We start from the raw sequence: 13,056 nt of genomic DNA on the forward strand, positions 1-13,056 counted from the left end.
CCTGCTGGCTCTGCTGTTTCTGATACAAGCCAGGAAGCCAGTGGCCTTCTTCAGTTATCTGGGCACATTGCTGGCTCATGTTCAGCTGACCTGAGGGTACTGGTTGATGCTCTTTTTCCTCTGCACAGTCATCCAGCCACTCTGCCTAAAGCCTGTAGCACTGTGCAGGATTGTTGCGGCCAAAGTACAGGACCTGGCACTTGGTCTTATTGAACTTCACCCCGTCGGCCTCCACCCAATGATTCAGCCGGTCCAGATCCCTCTGTATGGCCTTCCTAACCTCAGGAAGTTGGATAATTCCTCCCAACTTGGTGTCATCTGCATATTTACTAAGGGTGCATTCAATCTCTTCGTCAATAAAGATACTGAACAGGATAGGACCCAGTACTGACCCCTGGGGATCAGCACTCATGATCAGTCACCGGATTTAACTCCATTCACCATCACTCCCAGTAATTCACTTGTGCTACTGGAAGGGCTGGAGCCTTGCTCCATCTCTCCTAGACCCCATTTAAGAGCTGACTGCCACTGAGGAAGGATCTCTTCTTGGAGATCACTCCTCATGGAGAACACTGTGAGCCTACAACATCAGTAAGCATTTTCCACTTATTATCTTTCTATTACAATAATCCTACTTAGCCTAAAAATCTGTATGCCAATTGATTTTACACCTCTGTATGCTCACTGATTGTACACCTGGTTGTTTCATAAATGCCTCACGATCTCACTCAAGATGATCTGTTCCATAAACTTTGCCAGCACTAGTTCTTGGCTGACAGGCCTGTAGTTCATCGAGTCCTTCTTATGACCCTCCTTGCAGATGGGAGCCATGCTGGCAAGCCTCTAGTCCTCTGAGGTTGACCAGGAATGTTGACTGATGGTAGTAAACTGTGGGAATACAAGAAAAACTGTTCAGAATAGCAGCTGTGGAGCAAGATAAAGTTATAGGAGCAAGGGAAAGTTGTAGGAGTGGATGTGAAAGATAGAAAAAGAAAACTTGCGAAGGTATATAAGTGATGTGAGAACTTGTAATAAATGATTTGGATCGTTCATATCTGAGTCCGTGCATCAGGTGCTGCAAAAGGTGCCCACTGCAGGGGGCAAACCAAGCCGAGACTGAGCGAGCCCGGCCCGGCACCGCCACCTGGTTGAACGACGGAGAGATTGGCGCCCGCACCGTTCTGCAGGACAGAAGGCGAGCGCTTGGGAACGATGGGCGGTTCGCTAACGATGCAGCAGCAAGGAAATCTTGCAGCATTATGGTTAGCTTTAACGTTTCAGAATCAGCCTGTATCTACCTCAGCATTAGCTACTTTTCTCAAATGGATATGCAAAAACGTCCCTGAATTTGGATTCTCCTTTGATGGAGAGCTTTGGGACAAAACTGACGTAAAACTCCGCGAGGCTTCTATTCCTATAGACAGAACGGCTGCTAGACTTTTACCCGTTTGGCACCGAATAACGGAAGGGCTTAAACAAATTCAACAAGGAAGCATTCCTTCCGACTATTCCCCATCGCCCGCCCTCCCTCCCATCCCCGCCACCGCCACCGCCACCGCCACCGCCCCTCGCTGCAGAAAGCAGCTCCGACCCCACCCCTAACCGCAGGGAAGAGAGATCGCAACCCCGCCTTTGCGGTTGCCCTTTGGCTCCGCTGTCGTCACTCGTCGCGCCGCTCCCGCCCTCCGCCCGGCCCACGTCGCTCGCCGCGATGCTGCCTTCCTCCGCGCCGCCTACGTCGCCGCCTGCTGCTGCGTCTCTGCAGCCTGCGTGTAACTTGGTTAAAGGCAATAACGGGCCTACATAAGGCCACGAGAACTTTCCTCCGAGAATGGGGGGGTTAGACACGTTACAGGCATTCCTCATTCTCCCACTGGACAAGCCATCACAGTCACTTCTCTCTTATTGGTACTCCGCACTGCCACTCTTCTAGGATCCCCCATTGGTCAGCGAGAAGGCGGGACCTCCCACTGAGTGCACTTATTCCGCGGGCGGGGGAGGCGGGGTGGGTTCTCTGCTTGGCTCTGCGCTGATTGGTTGTGGCGCCCCAAAGGGCATAAGCGATCTGCGTGTGTGTGGCGAAGCGGGAAGCGGCTGGGAGAAATATTGCCTGGAGGCAATAGGGAGGCACTGGGAGTGTATGCAAGGTGGGCTAGAGGATATCGGGGGTCACCGGCATGTAGTGGGACCACTGCAATAGGGAAACGGGAGTGACTGGATTTACTGGGAGCCGCTGGGAACGTGGGTGGGGATACTGGGAGGTGCTGGGATGGTGAAGGGTGGTTAATGGGAGGTAGCTGGGAGTCAGCAGGAGGCTCTAGCTCCATGCGTTGGCTGCCCTGTCTATTCCCTTCTTCAAATCAGATTTTCAAAGCTATGTACCACGGGTGTGGGTTTTCTTTACTGACCTTATCAGCACACTGCCCACCTTTTAGTATCTGCCAGGTGGAGTAATTTCCTTCTTGTCAAGAACTTCCTCCCAATGGAGTAACTGGCAGCTTCTGGAGAGCTGCTGTGATCAACAACTGGATCTAATATTTTCTGTGATTCTTCTTTTAATGGAGGAGACAAGTGACTGCGCTGGTTCAAATGGGTGACCCAGCATGCTGCTGTTTGAGATTGGGCTACCCCGATTTAGGAATGCATGTCAGGGCTCGCACCCATCCCTATATATATATATATATATATATATATGTCCACATGATTTAAAAGGGGATAATAAACAGGAGGGAAATCAACTTTTTATTTGGGTAGGCAGTGATAGGACAAGGGGTTTTAAGCTCAAGGAGGGAAGGTTTAGAGTAGACATCTGGGGGAAGTTCTTTACACAGAGAGTGGTGAGGTGCTGAATCAGGCTGCCCAGAGAGGTTGTGGATGCACTGTCCCTGGAGGTGTTCAAGACCTAGTTGAATAGGGCTCTGGGCAACCTACCTAGTACCAGATTTGGAGGTTGGTTGCCCTGGCTGTGACTTGGGGGTTGGAACTTGGTGATCCTTGGTGTCCATTTGAACCCAAGCCATTCTATGACTCTATAATTCTGTGGCCTGCTAATTGTACTTTCAGTGGTGCTTTTTTTCCTTTTGATCCTAGTGCTGTGAATTTCCCAGTGGTTGTTGAGACTAAGGTAATCATAAATACAGGTTTTAGCATTATCATTTCTAGGAACAGAAAATGCCCAATAGCTGATCACATCACAACAGAAGTTAATATGCTGATATTGAAGAGTGGCAGTTTTGTTCCCTTCACTGCTTAACTAATTTTGCTCTGAAGTACAGAGCAAAGGATGTGTGAACTGTTTTGGAGCTGTGTGCCTGCTTGCATACTGTGGCAGTGAGCACTGCAGAGAACTTTATAATGTGCAGCAGCTCACGACACAGAAGATAACTGTGAACTTCCTGTCTGTTTCCTTCCTAGACGACACCAGGCCCTACCATAAGCTCCATGAAAATGATGAGAATGACTTCCAAGGCTGTGAGTTGTGGCTGATGAGAGAAGCTAAGAAGAGCAATCTCAAAACTAATTGGTAAACTAATCCAAGCCTTCAGATTTATGTATTTTTTTCTAACTAATATGTCTGACCTTTAGTTGTTTTAGTGGACCAATGTTTTTATGTTGCACTGCACAAGGTAGAGAATCCTTAGGATTTGGTACGCTTACATTGATGCTGCTCTCAAACAGACTGTTTTTGCTTTATATTCTGGGCAATGACTTTCTTATGATTTGCTCATGTCAAATGACATTGATGCTTAGACTTAATCACAGTGATGAGTATAAATGATTTATTATGAGGGCTGCATTTCTGAATAATAAAAAGTTTGCTGTCTACAGTAAAGCTTCTGAAGTTATGGTTCCCATCCTACTAGGAAAGTCTGAACCTTTTTGTTGTAATATGGGAGGTGTATACGATGTGCATCTCTGCAGGAGTGTTTCCCTTTGTTTTGCTGACTGTTTTTGTCAGTGTCAGTCTTGCGCTCTGGGGAGCACATGGATGCTTGAGAAATTGAACTTGGAGAGGGTGTGAGGTGTAAGATGTGTACTTGAGAGGAGTTTTTGCCCTACAGTGCTTTTAGAGTTGAATGTAAGTTCTACGTATGAAGTATTTAAATAATATCTTGTTTCTCTGTTGTTATTGACATTCCCTATGACCATGTCTTGAAGAGAAATAGTGGAGAAAAACATTTCTAACAAGCTGTAGAGCCATTGTTAATATGTAATATGTAACAAGGCTAACTGTTGTAGAGAGCTCTCACTTCCCTGGCTGGGTTAGGTTTCCCTGGCCAGCTGGGATTTGGCCAGGCTTCTGGGTAGTCATTGATATAGCAACATGAAGTGATGCTGAGGAACTATCAGATGTTAAAATTTCTGTTATAATCAGAGAGTTCAAACGCACAGCTGTGCAAAGAGGGAGCTGATGGTGCTCCTTCCTTCAATGGTGAAAGAAATGCCAGGCAAGGGCAGAGTGGTTAAAATAAAAACTGCATGCATGGTTGGTTGTTCTTTGTGTGCAGGAGTGACTGCCATGTCCTGTGCTAGCAGGAGTACTGGGAAGGTGCAGTGCTGAGTGGTGTGGTTGTGGTACTTTTGATGTTGGCATTACCACATGCATCTAACAGGGACCCTCAAATTTAGGGGTAAGAGGAAGAAATGATCTCCTTGTTAGTGGTTACAGTGCTCAGGCACTGAATGGTAAAATCCTGTTGGTGTTGATCACAGTTGCAGACAGCTCAGACAAGTGAAGGTTTGTAGCTGTTAGCTGAACAGGGAGGATTGTGATTGCAAACTTTTCGCTGTTGGAATACTCATTTTCTTCAGAGAACATGTGCAGTGAACAGAGCTCTGTTGTACTGGGGAGCTGGGGCACCTATCGTGCGTGGATTTGCAACTTGCACAGCACTGGGGACTTCAGGGGAATTTCACAGAGCTTTAGCTTTGAGCAGTTTGATACCAGTGGAAAAGAAGGAAAGGTGAGGAATTGGCTTGCCTTAAGCTGTGCTGTGTTTCAGGCACATGGTGGCAGGTTGCTGTCACTTTTTTCCTTCAGAGCCCTGGCAGCAGACTTCTCTGCTGCACCCGAATGCAATCCCTGTGTGATTTATCTCCCTCCGTTTCTCTTGCCTCTTGTGAAACCCTATGGCTTGTCTTGTGGGAATTTCCAGTAAGACAGCGAGTGGGAGAGAAAGGAACACCACTGATTGTTCTATTGTGCAAATTCAGCATGAAATGGGCAGTGTGGAAATGGCTATCAGGGCTGTGAAGGCAGATCTTAAATGCTGTTCTTAAGCACCTTGGTCTGAAGAAGCAGTGGCACCAGGGAGAGAGGAGAGCAAGGGAACTGAATGTGGGGAGTTTGATCTGATTTTGCTGTCCTGGAGCTCTTGCAGAACAGAGCCAGTGTCTGGAAGTTTTTCTCAGCTTCTGGGAAACTGAGATACCTGGAACTGTTAGGCCTTGACTAGGGATCCACCTGTGGAAAGAGCAGATTATTGGAGCAGGGGAAGTAGCACACAGCCTTTCAGAAGTTCCTCCGTACTTGGTGTAAGATCCATTTTGTTTGCTGGCCCAGAATAACAGCAGTGCTAAAATAAAAGCAGATGAAAGAAAGCCTTACAGATAGCACTAAATGTTAATGTGACAATAAAGAATGAATCGACTACCATTAAACAGGCAGTGATTTCTTTGCAGAATTAGCAGATGTAATTCGGAGGGGCTGTGTATGTATTGCATTTTTGTGTCCTGTCTTTCAGATTTTAAAGATGGGGATAATGCAAGCTGTGGCCCTGCTTACAGAGATTAATTTGCGGCCTTTTGGAAGGTTTTGTGCTGAGCAAATCAGCCTGAGAGGGGAATTGATGAGGGATGAAGAAATAGGTGGGAACAGGACTGGGGGGTGTCCCAGCAGTGGGTTTCTACCTCAGCAGAACTGTTCTCATTGATTTATTTTAACTTCCACAAATCTTGCATTAATTAGAGAAATGAGGAGCCTGTGTAGGAAGGAAAGTGCCACATTTTATGGTGCTCTGAACTGCAGTTAACAGTACCTGGAATGGTTCCTTTTGGATGGGGAGGCATTTAGTAAGATTTTTTGTTTTTTCAAATCAGAATGCTTCATAATATACTTCCTTTTCACTGATCTTTCATAGTACTTCATGAAAAATTATCTTAGAATTATAAATTAATATTATTGCTAAAAGGAATATGTAATCACCTTGCAGTTTTATCTGCACATAGAATTTTCTAAACATCTATGTACATGTTTCTTTTTTTACACAGATGGAGCCGCATGGAACATAGATTTGGATGCATCTTTAGTCAGGTGCAGGGACATGTAATGCTCCTCTTAGGTGTTGTGCTGACAGGAGCAACAGAAAACAGTAGACAGGTAACTTTTTAAAGGATTGCATGCTTTTTATTTTCTGTATTTTTTTTTTTTTATTTATTCATAGTCATAGAACCATTAACTGGACAAAATCAGTATTTGCCACCTGGACTTCTGTGAGCAACTTTGTCCACATGCCTACCTTGAGCATTCCCGCCACAGGCAGCTTAGTACTATCCCAAATTCAGGCACTGAAAATCAGTATGAAGCATCTGTAAGACCCCTGCAGAGTAATGGTGAGAGTTACCCAGGCACCCTCCTATGGAAAGCTGAAGTGTCTGTAAGCTCTTAAGCTGTGCCATAACTCCTCCCGTTGTGCTGACTCAGCTCTCCCTGTCTTTTGTGTGGAGGAGCTGGACTTGCATTCCTTCCTGTTTCTTGCCTATCTGCTGCCTGCTTTGCATGTGGCCCAATGAGCCTTTTATTCTTCACACCCAGATTTGCATGTGTAGATAAGGGCACCTCTTTATGTATGTTTATTTTCTGCTTGTGGTGTCAGGCTGAGTGACAGCTCACAACTGAGCTTGTGGTTAGCGAGACACACAGTAGCTGGAGATGCAGTTCTGTGTGTCACTAAAACATGAGCTTCATTGCTGCCATGAGCAAAGAAACAGGTTGTGTCTTTTATTTCTGAGTTTGGCTGAGCAGTTAGAGCAGGGTAAGGAGGCTGATTTGGACACGCTGCTTTCAAAATACAGTGCTGTATGTGTAGCAGTGCTTCTTGTGTGAAAAATTCTGTGAGATATAAATTGATTCTTTGGAATCTGTTTAGTTGACTTGTGCTGGTTTCTTTCTCCTACTGAATCCTTCCAGCACATTTCTGTGCATAGCTGTGGCTTTTGCTTCTTCCTTTCACAGCATCACAGCCCATTCCAGTGCTTGACCACTCTTTTAGAAAAGTAGTATTTCTCAAAGTCCAGCCTAAATCTCCTTCTTTTCTTTGTTGTGTTCGACACTTTGCAAGCTGTGAATTGCCAGGGAACAGTTCAATGTGCTCTGGAGTTTAGGGGCACAAACTCCCAACAAACACCATGTGGCTTCAAACCTCAAGTTCAGAAAGATGAGAGATTTGCAGTGCTCTGCCTGGTGCAGGGATGATGTGCTCTGCAAGGCGCTTTCCATGAAGGCCTCAGATTTCTGCTCAAACTCTTCTACATCAAAACCAACCCAACACCTTCTGCTTGTTGTACCTGGAGGTATCGGTTGCAGGAGTTGCTGCATTTTGTGTAATAACACTTAGTCAGCAGTGTAACGTTAATGGGTTCCTATGCTTTCAGTCATTTAAAATATCCTTGCAAATGCTTTTACTGAGGGAAATGTTTCATGTTGTTTTTTGGAAAATGAAACAGTTGACTTGTGTACCTCAAGGCCATTTTCATTTTTTCCTGGACACAGTGCAGTTCTTGCTTGCCCCCTTGCCCTGTGCTCCTGCTGTGGGGTGGCTCAGCACCATACAGTCCTTCACTCACACCACCCTTCCCAGTGGGATGGAGGAGAGAATCAGGGGAGCAAAAATACAGGACTCATGAGTTGAGAGAAAGCCATTTACTACGATAGTGAAAATAATAGTAGTTATGACTATATTTATGTAGCGTGTTTGTGTCTGTATGACAAGTGATGAACCAGGAATTGCTCACCATCCCCAAACGATGCCTAGCTAGCCCCCAGGTAGTGGAAGAGCATGAGATGGACTCCCACCTCCTTTGAAACTCTTTCCACTTCATGTCATGTGGTATGGAATATCCTTTGGCCAGATTGAGTCAGCCATCCTTATTCTATTCCTTGTGCCCTTCACTGACCATGGCCTTGGCTATGTGTCTAGCTCTAATTTATAAGAGGAAGAGGAGGTTCTTTGGTATATGTATACCTGACATGAGAGAGATTAAGAAACACCAGTCCAAATACTGGTTTGACCAGTTTATTACAAATCTTAAATAGGGAGACAGGGAAAGGGAGGCCAGTGATTATTATGAATGAGGGTGATGGGGAAGGGAAACCCACTAGGAAAGGTAGAAAAGAAGCAAGAACTGCTTAAAGCAGGAATAGTCACCACCAAGATCCAGCAGCATCCTGTTGCATGCTGTTCTGATGGTCCAAGGCAAAAGTGCAGGGGAGAGCAGCAGCAGCAGCAGCAGCATGGCTGGCCTTAGGCAGCAAGCAGGTACAGCAACAGAGCAAGTCCAGGAGGAAGGAGCAGGTCTCAGGTAGCAGGCTCAGGAAAGTCCATTAGCTTGTGAGCCTTCTGATGTCAGACACCTTTCCTCAAGATTGTTCGTCCCTTTTTTATTTTCCTTCTGCTACCCGCATGGCATTCTTGGGCATTCAGGTAAGAGCTGTGTGCAGTACCTCTGAGATGGCATCTTCCTTGAGTTAAGCCTACATAGAAGACTGCTTCCCACTCATTAAGCTGTGGCTGATCTCTCTCTCTCTTTCTCTCTCTCATTGCCCCTGGCCTGCAAATGTTCTCACAAAAGACTTTGCCAACTTTGCCTGGGGCTTGCCTGGAAGTGTCCTGTGTCCCTCAGACAAAGGACTTCTCCGCCTTTGCCCAGGACATGTCCATCTGTGTTCCTTAGCAAGCTTTGAGACAATGCTGCAAAAAACTAATCTCTTGCACCACCTTGTGACTCAAAGGTTAAAATGACTTAAAATGGGACATTGGTGATCCACCATGATCACAGAATCATAGTATCACAGAACTGTAGGGGTTGGAAGGGACCTCCAGAGATCATAGAGTCTAACCCCCTGCCAAAGCAGGTTCCCTACAGCAGGTTGCACAGGTAGGTGTCCAGGCAGATCTTGAACATCTCCAGAGAAGGAGACTCCACCACCTCCCTGGGCAGCCTCTCTTTGTCTCGTGGTAAGCATTGGACTGGCTGCTGGAAGAGAGACAATCACTCAGTTTGATTTGCATCTTTATTCAGAGATAGTTTCTATCTGATGACTCTGCTCCTCAATTCCGAGACTTAGCATGTCTTGGAGCAAGTTGATGTGGCTGTTTTGCTGTGTGCGTTATTCCATGTCTGGCTTAGCCCCGCTCACTGACCAGCTCTTTCTCCCTCTTCTCCCCACCCTCTGCCTGCTCCCTTGGTGCAGCTTTTGCTTCTGGAAGAACAGGATGAAATGATGAGTAATGGCTGTAGATTCAAGGAACATGTCTACCTTGTTCAGACCAGGTAAATGCCTTGTTTTCTCCCCCAGCATTGTTTCACAGCCCATGTCACACTGTGTTTAGTAACAGAGCCTCATAAAACTTTGGTGTGATAATTCTGTGTCATGTATGGGATTTTTCCTCTTCCCTTCTATCTCAGCCCTCAGAAGGATGCTGTCTGCCCCAGTCTGTGCAGAGCTCCACAATATGAGCCAGGGGCACAAGCATGCATGTGTGTGCCTGACAACTGCAGGGAGCATGCATGAGCACAGCAGGGATTCAAGCAGAGGAAATCCATGTGCAGGACTGCAGTCAGTGCTGGTGGTGAGGCTGCTGGGAGCAGGGCTGGGGGCAGATCCACCCCCAGCCCTGACACCTCTCACTGCCCTGCTACTGTGGTATCACAGTGCTCTGGGCAAATGAATCTGCTGCTTTGTACTATAGACTCCCCATCTGCTAGTACAGGGATAGTGACTTGATAAAATGCTGCATAATAGGTTACCATGTTTTCATAGTCTGAATGAAATCATTATTTGTGGGAGACGGATTGCGTTGGCAAATTCCATTGAGAATTGATTCCTGTGTTTGGCATTTTCCTGGTCTCAGCATAGCAATTCTTTTCGTGATACATCTCAGCACTTCTGAGCATCTACCTTAGCAATTAATACTGAGTATTAATGGGAAATCACTGTGAAGTGTCCCTCTCTTTAAAGCTCTTTGCGTGGTTCTGCTGACCTTTCTTGGGTGCTTAAAAAAAAAAGTGCATACAGAATAGACATGCATTTGCAACCTGCATTGAATTGTGTGTGGTAGAGAGCGCTCGTTGCCACATTGTGCTGGTGCTGTGTCATTGCTGCATGCAGAGACAGGTTGTGAATTTGTAGAGAACTTGCTTTTGTGCACTAACTGTGCACAGTGATTCAAAGGGAGCGGAGGAGCTGTGTTTTGAAGCTGGTACTTGGCACAAGCTGAACTACAACAGTGCAGTTATTGTGTGGAAACATGAAATTATTTCCTGTTGCCAGGACTTGTGGTGCAGGAACACACATGGGCATGTGTGTGGATATAGTAGTGCTCTTGGGAGAGGGAGGAGAGGATGAAAGTGAACATCTCACATCTCTTAAAATGGCACATGCTTGGGCACAACTTGGAGCCTCTGGATCCCCTGGGCAGCAGCTCCATAAAGTCTGTCTGCAGTGCTGCATCTTCCTTGTTCATGGCACAGACCTCACCATGCTGTCCCCAGATAAATTCTCTTTCTGCATTATATTCTGAGAGATGTCCCCGCAAAGCATCTGAGGGGCTGACAGCAGTGTCAGACCTACCATAGCACAGCTGGGCGTGCTCCGGCCATGGCACTGCCCATACTTTGCATACAATGAACTGCTACTTGCAATTCCTGGGGCTTGCTCCTGCACATACACATCCTGCAGGTTCCTACAGACACCTGAGGGTATCGAGCCTTCAATTTCCTAAATCCCTTGAAAAATCTAAACTAAAACGAAAGCATGGGGAGTTGGCCTTCTCACTAAAGAGGATGGGTACAAATCCAGTCATCTTTGCATTTAGTAATCCTTCTCACTATATAAGATTTCTCCACACCCCACATTCGAGATTCATCATGTATTAAGCATGTTCATGTCTTCAAGTCCTTGTGGATCTTTGTCACCAGGAGCCTGCACTTCCTTTGTTGTTTGCAAGACGGAGTTACTCAGTTTGCTTATAGTACTTACAGACTTAGTACAGTTGAAATATACAGGCGTCCTTCCTTTCTGCCCCAAAGGAGCTGGGTTGCTCTGAATTTGATTTGTGTGGATTGTGCTCCTTCATGGGACTGAGTGATTTCAACACAGGATTTCCTGGGATTACCCTCTTGCCCCTGACTCTTGTCCCTGCCTTTTTCTGCACTGCTTGGTTATCTGAACAGTGTTTGCAGGCCACTAAAAGAAATCCCCGCATTCCAGAAAATACAGACAACAAAAGAGACAGGCAGAAAAGTGGCACTAATACTTTGACATTGGTGGGAATCTCAACAGAAAGCACTGTGCTAAAGGTTAAGGGATCATCACTATCAAGAAAAAAGTCATAGTATGGAAGATTTAGCTGTAGTGTGCTGACTAGAAGAAAAAAAAGAACTCTTACCTTGTAGCTTTTTCTTTCTGTCTCTCTTAATGGATATCACAGAATCACAGAATTGTAGGGATTGGAAGGGACCTCCAGAGATCATCGAGTCCAACCCCCTGCCAAAGCAGTTCCCTACACCAGGTCACACAGGTAGGTGTCCAGGCAGATCTTGAACGTCTCCAGAGAAGGAGACTCCACAGCCCCCCTGGGCAGCCTGTTCCAGTGCTCCGTCACCTCACCTAAAGAAGTTCTTGTGCTCAATTGCAGATCCTGAAGGTGATGGTTTTGTGACTGCAATTATGGAGTTGGCTTTTTAACGGCAGTTGCACCCTGCTAACGTGCATCTCTTTGTGACACAGGCAGAAGACGGGCAGCAGTACTGCAGCTCCTCTGGCAGCTTTGCAGCTAGGTCAGGAAGCAGAAGATGTGGATTTGAAAGAAGAAGTCAGTTCCTGGGACGTTCCCCTGTTCTTCCCCTTGCTGTCCCCTTGCCGCAGCCTGGATTCCCCTTGCATTCCTATACGTGTCCCTTCTATCGCCCAGACTGCTCCTTGCTTTCCCCAAGGTCACCCTTTACCTTCCCATGACAGCCCACCCATAATTACCTCAGAGCCCCAATAGCTCCCTCAGTATTTCCTCAGCAAGACCCCATCGGCACCCCACAGCTCCTTATTGGCCTTCTCAGACCTGGTACTCCTCCCCCATAGCTGGCCAAAAACCACACAGACCTCCACAGCAGCACCCCACGTTCCCCACTGGACTCTCACTGAACCCCCTTATTTCCTCTCTCAGACCTCCCTTACCACCTCAAGGGCTCCTTAGCGACCTCACAGACACCCACAGTCCCTGACAGGACGCCTGTCATCAATTCCAGGCCACCTCCTCACCCCCTTTTCCTTCCAGATCCCATACAACCATACGGTGCTGGGGCTGGGGTGACTGCTGTGGAGCTGAAGCAGGTGTAGGACACAGATGTGGGTGAAAGTGTGGGGGGCACTGGGGATATGGAGGCACAGGAGCATGGGGGAATATGGGGATACGGGCCACAGGCTGCAGGAGCAGGATGCTGCGCAGGAGAAGGCAAAGCATGAGGGAAAGGTGGGACTTGTGAAAGCAGGGACATGGGGTAGTGTGGGGGTGTAGGGGGTGTGGGGGCATGTGGGGAGGGGTTTGGGGTGAGAAGGGGGCATGTGGGGTGGGGTGGTGTTGGAGTGCATTTATTGATTTCTTCCTGAGAGGGGGTTGGGGTTCCCTGTGGCCCAAAAGTGAAGCCCTGATCCATAGCCCCATGTGACTGCATAACCCCATAGAATTCAGTGTGACCCCAGGGCTCCACATGACCCATAACCCTGTGAGCACCATAACCCCAGATGAGGCTGTGGACAGTGATGGGTCTGTTCTTGGG

The 13,056-nt window shown here is 47.0% G+C and overlaps 1 long non-coding RNA gene across 2 annotated transcripts; it reads left to right on the plus strand.

Annotated features, from left to right (window-relative positions):
• Nucleotides 1-2,060: 2,060 nt before the first annotated feature.
• On the plus strand, nt 2,061-12,670 carry LOC128084343 (uncharacterized). 2 transcript variants are annotated; one of them, XR_008208481.1, is made up of 5 exons: nt 2,061-2,147; nt 3,415-3,523; nt 6,271-6,379; nt 9,473-9,552; nt 9,688-12,670. It is a non-coding gene; the product is annotated as an uncharacterized LOC128084343 (long non-coding RNA). The 2 variants fall into 2 exon arrangements; XR_008208480.1 differs by having other exon boundaries at nt 9,473-12,670.
• Nucleotides 12,671-13,056: the final 386 nt, after the last annotated feature.

The sequence above is a fragment of the Tympanuchus pallidicinctus genome, unplaced genomic scaffold, assembly GCF_026119805.1.
Source record: "Tympanuchus pallidicinctus isolate F22 unplaced genomic scaffold, pur_lepc_1.0 scaffold26, whole genome shotgun sequence".
NCBI lineage: Eukaryota > Metazoa > Chordata > Aves > Galliformes > Phasianidae > Tympanuchus > Tympanuchus pallidicinctus.